The sequence below is a fragment of the Lissotriton vulgaris genome, unplaced genomic scaffold (assembly GCF_964263255.1).
Source record: "Lissotriton vulgaris unplaced genomic scaffold, aLisVul1.2 SCAFFOLD_423, whole genome shotgun sequence".
In the NCBI taxonomy this organism is placed as follows: Eukaryota; Metazoa; Chordata; class Amphibia; order Caudata; family Salamandridae; genus Lissotriton; species Lissotriton vulgaris.
Window position 1 is genome coordinate 1,281,076 of NW_028247221.1, and position 14,890 is coordinate 1,295,965.

Genomic DNA, 14,890 nt, shown 5'->3' on the forward strand with positions numbered 1-14,890 from the left:
AAACAAGCATTTGCAATGCAATAGGTCTCGCATTAGGAAAGTTTGAGCTATTGGTCTTGTAAATGACAATTTTTTTTATTCATGTGTTGGTTTTGAAAATAGCTAAATTAATAGCTTTGTCGTTTACAATGCCAATATTTATGACTTTCGCAAATGTGACACCTATAGCATTTGTAATGCAACATGTTTTGTATTTACATGACTTAGATGTATTGATATTACAAATTACAATGGCTTCTAATTTTTTTAAATAATTAATACTTAAATAAAAGTGATTTTAATTTATAATGGCAATAGCTTAAACTTTTGTAAATAACTTTTGAGAGATAATGTTCAGTGTATTTTATTGTGACGAAAATCCAAGAACAGAAGTGAAATATTAACATCTTTTTGTGACATTTGTAATAAAGCTTGAAAATTTGAGAGAACATATTTGAACCAGTTGTTGTTGAATGGTCGCCCAGATTGATGCTGGGATGGCGCTGAGTGGTGCTGTGGTGGTGCTGAGTGGTGCTGTGGTGATGCTGAGTGGTGCTGTGGTCGTGCTAAGTGATACTGGGATGGAGCTGAGTGCTGCTGGGGTGGTGCTGAGTGGTGCTGTGGTGGTGCTGAGTGATGCTGTGGTAGTGCTGAGTAATTCTGTGGTGGTCCTGACTGGTGCTGTGGTGGTGCGAAGTGATAATGTGGTGGTGCTGAGTGATGCTGTGGTGGTGCTGAGTGATGCTGTGGTGGCACTGAGTGGTGCTGTGGTGATGCTGATTGGTGCTGTGGTGGTGCTGAGTGATGCTGTGGTGGTGATGAGTGATAATGTGGTGGCACTGAGTGATGCTGTGGTGGCACTGAGTGATGCAGTGGTGGCAGTGAGTGGTGCTGTGATGGTGCTGTGGTGGTGCTGAGTGGAGCTGTGGTGGTGCTGAGTGGTGCTGTGGTGGTATCGAGTGGTGCTGTGGAGGTGCTGAGTGATGCTGTGGTGGTGCTGAGTGATGCTGTGGTGGTGCTGACTGGTGCTGTGGTGGTGCGGAGTGATAATGTGGTGGTGCTGAGTGGTGCTGTGGTGGTGCTGAGTGATGCTGTGGTGGCGCTGAGTGATGCTGTGGTGGCGCTGAGTGATGCTGTGTTGGTGCTAAGTGATGCTGTGGTGGTGCTGAGTGATGCTGTGGTGGTGCTGAGTGGTTTTGTGGTGGCGCTGAGTGATGCTGTGGTGGTGCTGACTGGTGCTGTGGTGGTGCTGAGTGGTGCTGTGGTGGTGCTGAGTGGTGCTGTGGTGGTGTTGAGTGGTGCTGTGGTGGTGCTGAGTGATGCTGACTGGTGCTGTGGTGGTGGGGAGTGATAATGTGGTAGTGCTGAGTGATGCTGTGGTGGTGCTGAGCGGTGTTGGGTGGTGCTGAGTGATAATGTGGTGAAAATTACAAAAACAATTTGATGGACAGAATGTAGATCAATGTCTTACATTCACCCCAGTACAAGGATCTGGGCCTAAATCCATCGTTTTTTGCACGCCACACCACCCTGGGTCAGATAATGGCTTTATGCAAATCAGCTCTGACCCTGTGCCCCATGGGAACAGTCCAGTCGGAACTACAACAGCCATATCTTTCCCAGACCGGAATCAAGCATCCGAGGACCGGACCGGTTTTGAGGTAACACCTCTCATCAGCCCGGCTAGCTTGACTCCAGTGGTGTGGAGGCTCTGGGACCCACGTCTGAGCTACCCCAGTAAACTCAGGGAGAAAATTACAAAAAACAATTTGATGTACAGAATGTAGATCAATGTCTTACATTCACCCCAGTACAAGGATCTGGGCCTAAATCCATCGTTTTTTGCACTCCACACCACCCTGGGTCAGATAATGGCTTTATGCAAATCAGCTCTGACCCTGTGCCCCATGGGAACAGTCCAGTCCGAACTACAACAGCCATATCTTTCCCAGACCGGAATCAAGCATCCGAGGACCGGACCGGTTTCGAGGTAACACCTCTCATCAGCCCGGCTAGCTTGACTCCAGTGGTGTGGAGGCTCTGGGACCCACGTCTGAGCTACCCCAGTACACTCAGGGAGAAAATTACAAAAAACAATTTGATGGACAGAATGTAGATCAATGTCTTACATTCACCCCAGTACAAGGATCTGGGCCTAAATCCGTCGTTTTTTGCACTCCACACCACCCTGGGTCAGATAATGGCTTTATGCAAATCAGCTCTGACCCTGTGCCCCATGGGAACAGTCCAGTCGGAACTACAACAGCCATATCTTTCCCAGACCGGAATCAAGCATCCGAGGACCGGACCGGTTTCGAGGTAACACCTCTCATCAGCCCGGCTAGCTTGACTCCAGTGGTGTGGAGGCTCTGGGACCCACGTCTGAGCTACCCCAGTACACTCAGGGAGAAAATTACAAAAAACTATTTGATGGACAGAATGTAGATCAATGTCTTACATTCACCCCAGTACAAGGATCTGGGCCTAAATCCATCGTTTTTTGCACTCCACACCACCCTGGGTCAGATAATGGCTTTATGCAAATCAGCTCTGACCCTGTGCCCCATGGGAACAGTCCAGTCCGAACTACAACAGCCATATCTTTCCCAGACCGGAATCAAGCATCCGAGGACCAGACCGGTTTCGAGGTAACACCTCTCATCAGCCCGGCTAGCTTGACTCCAGTGGTGTGGAGGCTCTGGGACCCACGTCTGAGCTACCCCAGTACACTCAGGGAGAAAATTACAAAAAACAATTTGATGGACAGAATGTAGATCAATGTCTTACATTCACCCCAGTACAAGGATCTGGGCCTAAATCCATTGTTTTTTGCACTCCACACCACCCTGGGTCAGATAATGGCTTTATGCAAATCAGCTCTGACCCTGTGCCCGATGGGAACAGTCCAGTCCGAACTACAACAGCCATATCTTTCCCAGACCAGAATCAAGCATCCGAGGACCGGACCGGTTTTGAGGTAACACCTCTCATCAGCCCGGCTAGCTTGACTCCAGTGGTGTGGAGGCTCTGGGACCCACGTCTGAGCTACCCCAGTACACTCAGGGAGAAAATTACAAAAAAACAATTTGATGGACAGAATGTAGATCAATGTCTTACATTCACCCCAGTACAAGGATCTGGGCCTAAATCCATTGTTTTTTGCACTCCACACCACCCTGGGTCAGATAATGGCTTTATGCAAATCAGCTCTGACCCTGTGCCCCATGGGAACAGTCCAGTCCGAACTACAACAGCCATATCTTTCCCAGACCGGAATCAAGCATCCGAGGACCGGACCGGTTTCGAGGTAACACCTCTCATCAGCCCGGCTAGCTTGACTCCAGTGGTGTGGAGGCTCTGGGACCCACGTCTGAGCTACCCCAGTACACTCAGGGAGAAAATTACAAAAAACAATTTGATGGACAGAATGTAGATCAATGTCTTACATTCACCCCAGTACAAGGATCTGGGCCTAAATCCATCGTTTTTTGCACTCCACACCACCCTGGGTCAGATAATGGCTTTATGCAAATCAGCTCTGACCCTGTGCCCCATGGGAACAGTCCAGTCCGGACTACAACAGCCATATCTTTCCCAGACCGGAATCAAGCATCCGAGGACCGGACTGGTTTCGAGGTAACACCTCTCATCAACCCGGCTAGCTTGACTCCAGTGGTGTGGAGGCTCTGGGACCCACGTCTGAGCTACCCCAGTACACTCAGGGAGAAAATTACAAAAAACAAATTGATGGACAGAATGTAGATCAATGTCTTTCATTCACCCCAGTACAAGGATCTGGGCCTAAATCCATCGTTTTTTGCACTCCACACCACCCTGGGTCAGATAATGGCTTTATGCAAATCAGCTCTGACCCTGTGCCCCATGGGAACAGTCCAGTCCGAACTACAACAGCCATATCTTTCCCAGACCGGAATCAAGCATCCGAGGACCGGACCGGTTTCGAGGTAACACCTCTCATCAGCCCGGCTAGCTTGACTCCAGTGGTGTGGAGGCTCTGGGACCCACGTCTGAGCTACCCCAGTACACTCAGGGAGAAAATTACAAAAAACAATTTGATGGACAGAATGTAGATCAATGTCTTACATTCACCCCAGTACAAGGATCTGGGCCTAAATCCATCGTTTTTTGCACTCCACACCACCCTGGGTCAGATAATGGCTTTATGCAAATCAGCTCTGACCCTGTGCCCCATGGGGACAGTCCAGTCCGAACTACAACAGCCATATCTTTCCCAGACCGGAATCAAGCATCCGAGGACCGGACCGGTTTCGAGGTAACACCTCTCATCAGCCCGGCTAGCTTGACTCCAGTGGTGTGGAGGCTCTGGGACCCACGTCTGAGCTACCCCAGTACACTCAGGGAGACAATTACAAAAAACAATTTGATGGACAGAACGTAGATCAATGTCTTACATTCACCCCAGTACAAGGATCTGGGCCTAAATCCATCATTTTTTGCACTCCACACCACCCTGGGTCAGATAATGGCTTTATGCAAATCAGCTCTGACCCTGTGCCCCATGGGAAAAGTCCAGTCCGAACTACAACAGCCATATCTTTCCCAGACCGGAATCAAGCATCCGAGGACCGGACCGGTTTCGAGGTAACACCTCTCATCAGCCCGGCTAGCTTGACTCCAGTGGTGTGGAGGCTCTGGGACCCACGTCTGAGCTACCCCAGTACACTCAGGGAGAAAATTACAAAAAACAATTTGATGGACAGAATGTAGATCAATGTCTTACATTCACCCCAGTACAAGGATCTGGGCCTAAATCCATCGTTTTGTGCACTCCACACCACCCTGGGTCAGATAATGGCTTTATGTTAATCAGCTCTGACCCTGTGCCCCATGGGAACAGTCCAGTCCAAACTACAACAGCCATATCTTTCCCAGACCGGAATCAAGCATCCGAGGACCGGACCGGTTTCGAGGTAACACCTCTCATCAGCCCGGCTAGTTTGACTCCAGTGGTGTGGAGGCTCTGGGACCCACGTCTGAGCTACCCCAGTACACTCAGGGAGAAAATTACAAAAAACAATTTGATGGACAGAATGTAGATCAATGTCTTACATTCACCCCAGTACAAGGATCTGGGCCTAAATCCATCGTTTGTTGCACTCCACACCACCCTGGGTCAGATAATAGCTTTATGCAAATCAGCTCTGATCCTGTGCCCCATGGGAACAGTCCAGTCCGAACTACAACAGCCATATCTTTCCCAGACCGGAATCAAGCATCCGAGGACCGGACTGGTTTCGAGGTAACACCTCTCATCAACCCGGCTAGCTTGACTCCAGTGGTGTGGAGGCTCTGGGACCCACGTCTGAGCTACCCCAGTACACTCAGGGAGCAAATTACAAAAAACAATTTGATGGACAGAATGTAGATCCATGTCTTTCATTCACCCCAGTACAAGGATCTGGGCCTAAATCCGTCGTTTTTTGCACTCCACACCACCCTGGGTCAAATAATGGCTTTATGCAAATCAGCTCTGACCCTGTGCCCCATGGGAACAGTCCAGTCCGAACTACAACAGCCATATCTTTCCCAGACCGGAATCAAGCATCCGAGGACCGGACCGGTTTCGAGGTAACACCTCTCATCAGCCCGGCTAGCTTGACTCCAGTGGTGTGGAGGCTCTGGGACCCACGTCTGAGCTACCCCAGTACACTCAGGGAGAAAATTACAAAAAACAATTTGATGGACAGAATGTAGATCAATGTCTTACATTCACCCCAGTACAAGGATCTGGGCCTAAATCCATTGTTTTTTGCACTCCACACCACCCTGGGTCAGATAATGGCTTTATGCAAATCAGCTCTGACCCTGTGCCCCATGGGGACAGTCCAGTCCGAACTACAACAGCCATATCTTTCCCAGACCGGAATCAAGCATCCGAGGACCGGACCGGTTTCGAGGTAACACCTCTCATCAGCCCGGCTAGCTTGACTCCAGTGGTGTGGAGGCTCTGGGACCCACGTCTGAGCTACCCCAGTACACTCAGGGAGAAAATTACAAAAAACAATTTGATGGACAGAACGTAGATCAATGTCTTACATTCACCCCAGTACAAGGATCTGGGCCTAAATCCATCGTTTTTTGCACTCCACACCACCCTGGGTCAGATAATGGCTTTATGCAAATCAGCTCTGACCCTGTGCCCCATGGGAACAGTCCAGTCCAAACTGCAACAGCCATATCTTTCCCAGACCGGAATCAAGCATCCGAGGACCGGACCGGTTTCGAGGTAACACCTCTCATCAGCCCGGCTAGCTTGACTCCAGTGGTGTGGAGGCTCTGGGACCCACGTCTGAGCTACCCCAGTACACTCAGGGAGAAAATTACAAAAAACAATTTGATGGACAGAATGTAGATCAATGTCTTACATTCACCCCAGTACAAGGATCTGGGCCTAAATCCATCGTTTTTTGCACTCCACACCACCCTGGGTCAGATAATGGCTTTATGCAAATCAGCTCTGACCCTGTGCCCCATGGGAACAGTCCAGTCCGAACTACAACTGCCATATCTTTCCCAGACCGGAATCAAGCATCCGAGGACCGGACCTGTTTCGAGGTAACACCTCTCATCAGCCCGGCTAGCTTGACTCCAGTGGTGTGGAGGCTCTGGGACCCACGTCTGAGCTACCCCAGTACACTCAGGGAGAAAATTACAAAAAACAATTTGATGGACAGAATGTAGATCAATGTCTTACATTCACCCCAGTACAAGGATCTGGGCCTAAATCCATCGTTTTTTGCACTCCACACCACCCTGGGTCAGATAATGGCTTTATGCAAATCAGCTCTGACCCTGTGCCCCATGGGAACAGTCCAGTCCGAACTACAACAGCCATATCTGTCCCAGACCGGAATCAAGCATCCGAGGACCGGACCGGTTTCGAGGTAACACCTCTCATCAGCCCGGCTAGCTTGACTCCAGTGGTGTGGAGGCTCTGGGACCCACGTCTGAGCTACCCCAGTACACTCAGGGAGAAAATTACAAAAAACAATTTGATGGACAGAATGTAGATCAATGTCTTACATTCACCCCAGTACAAGGATCTGGGCCTAAATCCATCGTTTTTTGCACTCCACACCACCCTGGGTCAGATAATGGCTTTATGTTAATCAGCTCTGACCCTGTGCCCCATGGGAACAGTCCAGTCCGAACTACAACAGCCATATCTTTCCCAGACCGGAATCAAGCATCCGAGGACCGGACCGGTTTCGAGGTAACACCTCTCATCAGCCCGGCTAGTTTGACTCCAGTGGTGTGGAGGCTCTGGGACCCACGTCTGAGCTACCCCAGTACACTCAGGGAGAAAATTACAAAAAACAATTTGATGGACAGAATGTAGATCAATGTCTTACATTCACCCCAGTACAAGGATCTGGGCCTAAATCCATCGTTTGTTGCACTCCACACCACCCTGGGTCAGATAATAGCTTTATGCAAATCAGCTCTGATCCTGTGCCCCATGGGAACAGTCCAGTCCGAACTACAACAGCCATATCTTTCCCAGACCGGAATCAAGCATCCGAGGACTGGACTGGTTTCGAGGTAACACCTCTCATCAACCCGGCTAGCTTGACTCCAGTGGTGTGGAGGCTCTGGGACCCACGTCTGAGCTACCCCAGTACACTCAGGGAGCAAATTACAAAAAACAATTTGATGGACAGAATGTAGATCAATGTCTTTCATTCACCCCAGTACAAGGATCTGGGCCTAAATCCATCGTTTTTTGCACTCCACACCACCCTGGGTCAAATAATGGCTTTATGCAAATCAGCTCTGACCCTGTGCCCCATGGGAACAGTCCAGTCCGAACTACAACAGCCATATCTTTCCCAGACCGGAATCAAGCATCCGAGGACCGGACCGGTTTCGAGGTAACACCTCTCATCAGCCCGGCTAGCTTGACTCCAGTGGTGTGGAGGCTCTGGGACCCACGTCTGAGCTACCCCAGTACACTCAGGGAGAAAATTACAAAAAACAATTTGATGGACAGAACGTAGATCAATGTCTTACATTCACCCCAGTACAAGGATCTGGGCCTAAATCCATCGTTTTTTGCACTCCACACCACCCTGGGTCAGATAATGGCTTTATGCAAATCAGCTCTGACCCTGTGCCCCATGGGAACAGTCCAGTCCGAACTACAACAGCCATATCTTTCCCAGACCGGAATCAAGCATCCGAGGACCGGACCGGTTTCGAGGTAACACCTCTCATCAGCCCGGCTAGCTTGACTCCAGTGGTGTGGAGGCTCTGGGACCCACGTCTGAGCTACCCCAGTACACTCAGGGAGAAAATTACAAAAAACAATTTGATGGACAGAACGTAGATCAATGTCTTACATTCACCCCAGTACAAGGATCTGGGCCTAAATCCATCGTTTTTTGCACTCCACACCACCCTGGGTCAGATAATGGCTTTATGCAAATCAGCTCTGACCCTGTGCCCCATGGGAACAGTCCAGTCCGAACTACAACAGCCATATCTTTCCCAGACCGGAATCAAGCATCCGAGGACCGGACCGGTTTCGAGGTAACACCTCTCATCAGCCCGGCTAGCTTGACTCCAGTGGTGTGGAGGCTCTGGGACCCACGTCTGAGCTACCCCAGTACACTCAGGGAGAAAATTACAAAAAACAATTTGATGGACAGAATGTAGATCAATGTCTTACATTCACCCCAGTACAAGGATCTGGGCCTAAATCCATCGTTTTTTGCACTCCACACCACCCTGGGTCAGATAATGGCTTTATGCAAATCAACTCTGACCCTGTGCCCCATGGGAAAAGTCCAGTCCGAACTACAACAGCCATATCTTTCCCAGACCGGAATCAAGCATCCGAGGACCGGACCGGTTTCGAGGTAACACCTCTCATCAGCCCGGCTAGCTTGACTCCAGTGGTGTGGAGGCTCTGGGACCCACGTCTGAGCTACCCCAGTACACTCAGGGAGAAAATTACAAAAAACAATTTGATGGACAGAATGTAGATCAATGTCTTACATTCACCCCAGTACAAGGATCTGGGCCTAAATCCATCGTTTTTTGCACTCCACACCACCCTGGGTCAGATAATGGCTTTATGCAAATCAACTCTGACCCTGTGCCCCATGGGAAAAGTCCAGTCCGAACTACAACAGCCATATCTTTCCCAGACCGGAATCAAGCATCCGAGGACCGGACCGGTTTCGAGGTAACACCTCTCATCAGCCCGGCTAGCTTGACTCCAGTGGTGTGGAGGCTCTGGGACCCACGTCTGAGCTACCCCAGTACACTCAGGGAGAAAATTACAAAAAACAATTTGATGGACAGAATGTAGATCAATGTCTTACATTCACCCCAGTACAAGGATCTGGGCCTAAATCCATCGTTTGTTGCACTCCACACCACCCTGGGTCAGATAATAGCTTTATGCAAATCAGCTCTGATCCTGTGCCCCATGGGAACAGTCCAGTCCGAACTACAACAGCCATATCTTTCCCAGACCGGAATCAAGCATCCGAGGACCGGACTGGTTTCGAGGTAACACCTCTCATCAACCCGGCTAGCTTGACTCCAGTGGTGTGGAGGCTCTGGGACCCACGTCTGAGCTACCCCAGTACACTCAGGGAGCAAATTACAAAAAACAATTTGATGGACAGAATGTAGATCAATGTCTTTCATTCACCCCAGTACAAGGATCTGGGCCTAAATCCATCGTTTTTTGCACTCCACACCACCCTGGGTCAAATAATGGCTTTATGCAAATCAGCTCTGACCCTGTGCCCCATGGGAACAGTCCAGTCCGAACTACAACAGCCATATCTTTCCCAGACCGGAATCAAGCATCCGAGGACCGGACCGGTTTCGAGGTAACACCTCTCATCAGCCCGGCTAGCTTGACTCCAGTGGTGTGGAGGCTCTGGGACCCACGTCTGAGCTACCCCAGTACACTCAGGGAGAAAATTACAAAAAACAATTTGATGGACAGAATGTAGATCAATGTCTTACATTCACCCCAGTACAAGGATCTGGACCTAAATCCATTGTTTTTTGCACTCCACACCACCCTGGGTCAGATAATGGCTTTATGCAAATCAGCTCTGACCCTGTGCCCCATGGGGACAGTCCAGTCCGAACTACAACAGCCATATCTTTCCCACACCGGAATCAAGCATCCGAGGACCGGACCGGTTTCGAGGTAACACCTCTCATCAGCCCGGCTAGCTTGACTCCAGTGGTGTGGAGGCTCTGGGACCCACGTCTGAGCTACCCCAGTACACTCAGGGAGAAAATTACAAAAAACAATTTGATGGACAGAACGTAGATCAATGTCTTACATTCACCCCAGTACAAGGATCTGGGCCTAAATTCATTGTTTTTTGCACTCCACACCACCCTGGGTCAGATAATGGCTTTATGCAAATCAGCTCTGACCCTGTGCCCCATGGGAACAGTCCAGTCCGAAATACAACAGCCATATCTTTCCCAGACCGGAATCAAGCATCCGAGGACCGGACCGGTTTCGAGGTAACACCTCTCATCAGCCCGGCTAGCTTGACTCCAGTGGTGTGGAGGCTCTGGGACCCACGTCTGAGCTACCCCAGTACACTCAGGGAGAAAATTACAAAAAACAATTTGATGGACAGAATGTAGATCAATGTCTTACATTCACCCCAGTACAAGGATCTGGGTCTAAATCCATCGTTTTTTGCACTCCACACCACCCTGGGTCAGATAATGGCTTTATGCAAATCAACTCTGACCCTGTGCCCCATGGGAACAGTCCAGTCCGAACTACAACAGCCATATCTTTCCCAGACCGGAATCAAGCATCCGAGGACCGGACCGGTTTCGAGGTAACACCTCTCATCAGCCCGGCTAGCTTGGCTCCAGTGGTGTGGAGGCTCTGGGACCCACGTCTGAGCTACCCCAGTACACTCAGGGAGAAAATTACAAAAAACAATTTGATGGACAGAATGTAGATCAATGTCTTACATTCACCCCAGTACAAGGATCTGGGCCTAAATCCATCGTTTTTTGCACTCCACACCACCCTGGGTCAGATAATGGCTTTATGCAAATCAGCTCTGACCCTGTGCCCCATGGGAACAGTCCAGTCCGAACTACAACAGCCATATCTTTCCCAGACCGGAATCAAGCATCCGAGGACCAGACCGGTTTCGAGGTAACACCTCTCATCAGCCCAGCTAGCTTGACTCCAGTGGTGTGGAGGCTCTGGGACCCACGTCTGAGCTACCCCAGTACACTCAGGGAGAAAATTACAAAAAACAATTTGATGGACAGAATGTAGATCAATGTCTTACATTCACCCCAGTACAAGGATCTGGGCCTAAATCCATCGTTTTTTGCACTCCACACCACCCTGGGTCAGATAATGGCTCTATGCAAATCAGCTCTGACCCTGTGCCCCATGGGAACAGTCCAGTCCGAACTACAACAGCCATATCTTTCCCAGACCGGAATCAAGCATCCGAGGACCGGACCGGTTTCGAGGTAACACCTCTCATCAGCCCAGCTAGCTTGACTCCAGTGGTGTGGAAGCTCTGGGACCCACGTCTGAGCTACCCCAGTACACTCAGGGAGAAAATTACAAAAAACAATTTGATGGACAGAATGTAGATCAATGTCTTACATTCACCCCAGTACAAGGATCTGGGCCTAAATCCATCGTTTTTTGCACTCCACACCACCCTGGGTCAGATAATGGCTTTATGCAAATCAGCTCTGACCCTGTGCCCCATGGGAACAGTCCAGTCCGAACTACAACAGCCATATCTTTCCCAGACCGGAATCAAGCATCCGAGGACCGGACCGGTTTCGAGGTAACACCTCTCATCAGCCCGGCTAGCTTGACTCCAGTGATGTGGAGGCTCTGGGACCCACGTCTGAGCTACCCCAGTACACTCAGGGAGAAAATTACAAAAAACAATTTGATGGACATGGCTTTTGTAGTTCGGACTGGACTGTTCCCATGGGGCACAGGGTCAGAGCTGATTTGCATATCGCCATTGTCTAACCCAGGGTGGTGTGGAGTGCAAAAAAACAATGGATTTTGGCCCAGATCTTCGGACTGGGGTGAGTGTTTGACATTGATCCACATTCGGTCCATCACCTGTTTTGTTTGCAAATTCTGCCCTAAGTGCGCTGGGGATGCTCAGACGTGGGTCCCAGGCACTCCACACCACTGGAGTCAAGCTAGCCGGGCTGATGAGAGGTGTTACCTCGAAACCGGTCCGGTCCTCGGATGCTTGATTCCGTTCTGGGAAGGACATGGCTTTTGTAGTTCGGACTGGACTGTTCCCATGGGGCACAGGGTCAGAGCTGATTTGCATATCGCCATTGTCTAACCCAGGGTGGTGTGGAGTGCAAAAAAACAATGGATTTGGGCCCAGATCTTCGGACTGGGGGGAGTGTGTGACATTGATCCACATTCGGTTCATCACCTGTTTTGTTTGCAAATTCCGCCCTAAGTGCGCTGGGGATGCTCAGACGTGGGTCCCAGGCACTCCACACCACTGGAGTCAAGCTAGCCGGGCTGATGAGAGGTGTTACCTCGAAACCGGTCCGGTCCTCGGATGCTTGATTCCGTTCTGGGAAGGACATGGCTATTGTAGTTCGGACTGGACTGTTCCCATGGGGCACAGGGTCAGAGCTGATTTGCATATCGCCATTGTCTAACCCAGGGTGGTGTGGAGTGCAAAAGAACGATGGATTTGGGCCCAGATCTTCGGACTGGGGTGAGTGTGTGACATTGATCCACATTCGGTCCATCACCTGCTTTGTTTGCAAATTCCGCCCTAAGTGCGCTGGGGATGCTCAGACGTGGGTCCCAGGCACTCCACACCACTGGAGTCAAGCTAGCCGGGCTGATGAGAGGTCTTACCTCGAAACCGGTCCGGTCCTCGGATGCTTGATTCCGTTCTGGGAAGGACATGGCTTTTGTAGTTCGGACTGGACTGTTCCCATGGGGCACAGGGTCAGAGCTGATTTGCATATCGCCATTGTCTAACCCAGGGTGGTGTGGAGTGCAAAAAAATGATGGATTTGGGCCCAGATCTTCGGACTGGGGTGAGTGTGTGACATTGATCCACATTCGGTCCATCACCTGTTTTGTTTGCAATTTCCGCCCTAAGTGCGCTGGGGATGCTCAGACGTGGGTCCCAGGCACTCCACACCACTGGAGTCAAGCTAGCCGGGCTGATGAGAGGTGTTACCTCGAAACCGGTCCGGTCCTCGGATGCTTGATTCCATTCTGGGAAGGACATGGCTTTTGTAGTTCGGACTGGACTGTTCCCATGGGGCACAGGGTCAGAGCTGATTTGCATATCGCCATTGTCTAACCCAGGGTGGTGTGGAGTGCAAAAAAACGATGGATTTGGGCCCAGATCTTCGGACTGGGGTGAGTGTGTGACATTGATCCACATTCGGTCCATCACCTGTTTTGTTTGCGAGTTAAAATGTGGTGGCACTGAGTGATGCTGTGGTGGCACTGAGTGATGCTGTTGTGGCACTGAGTGATGCTGTGGTGGCGCTGAGTGATGCTGTGGTGGTGCTGAGTGAATGAATGAATGAAACGGTTCTTATCTTGCGCATACTTAGCCCAATGGGCGTCAAGGCGCCTAAGTCAAATATAGAAGCTAAGGCCCCCCCTCTGCAGCATTCTCTCATTGGTAGGCCCTCTTAAAGAAGCAGGTTTTAAGAGCCTTTTTAAATGACTCTATTGAAGGAAGAGTTTTTATTTCAATTGGGATAGAATTCCAAAGCTGTGGGGCAACCACGGAGAAAGCTCTGGCTCCCCATTTAGCAAGTTTGAAGCGAGGCACAACAAGTTGACAGAGTCCCGCAGAGCGAAGGCCTCTTGTAGGGACATAACGCGTGAGAAGAGAGCCAATAGCACTCGAGGAACCTTCTGTCAGTGCTCTGTAGGCCAGACACAGAATTTTAAAGGAGATTCTGTGCTGGACAGGAAGCCAATGAAGGTCTTTCCTGGCCGCAGTGGCAGAAGAGGTTTTCGGAAGAGCCAGGACGAAGCGTGCTGCAGCATTCGGCACAATCTGCAGTCGGTGTATAAGGCTTTTGTTGGCTTCCATATACAGAGAGTTGCAATAATCTAACCTCGAGCCCACCAGGGCGACTGCAACCTGTTTGCGCGCCTGGGGGGAAAGATACCCGCGGATTTTGTTAAGTATCCTGATCACACCCCAGCAAGTGGCCACGGTCCTGTTGACTTGTAGGGACAGAGAAAGTGAGGTGTCAAATATTACACCAAGATTTCTGGCAGATTGGGAGGGAGTGGGGCAGATGCCAAGAGAAAGTGGCCACCACTCACTCGACCAAACATCTTGGTCCTTCCCAAAAATCAACACCTCCGTCTTTTAGCCGTTCAGTTTGAGGGAATTTATAGTCATCCAGTCTGCCACATACTGCATGCATACCCTGAAACTGGCGGCAGATGTCCTGACAGAGGAGTGAGCCAGTGACACCATAATCTGGGTGTCATCTGCGTAGGACACCGCCTCCATCCCCTGCGATCTAACTAGTCTTGCCAGGGGAGCCACATAGATGTTAAACAGGGTCGGACTTAAAGCCGACCCTTGTGGCACCCCACACTGCAATGACTTAGCAGGGGAGAGGTGGTTCCCAAGCATCACTCTCTGCTCCCTTTCCAACAGAAAGGAATTGAGGAGACTCAAGGCCGGTCCCATGACACCAGCTTCCCTAAGCCGAGATATAAGAATGGCGGGGGACAGGGTGTCGAATGCGGCCGTGAGGTCCAACAGAACCAGAACCGTAGTTTGGCCAGAGTCCACTTTGCGTCGGATGTTATCGACCACACAAGTGAGAGCGGACTCAGTGCTGCGGTGTTTTCTGA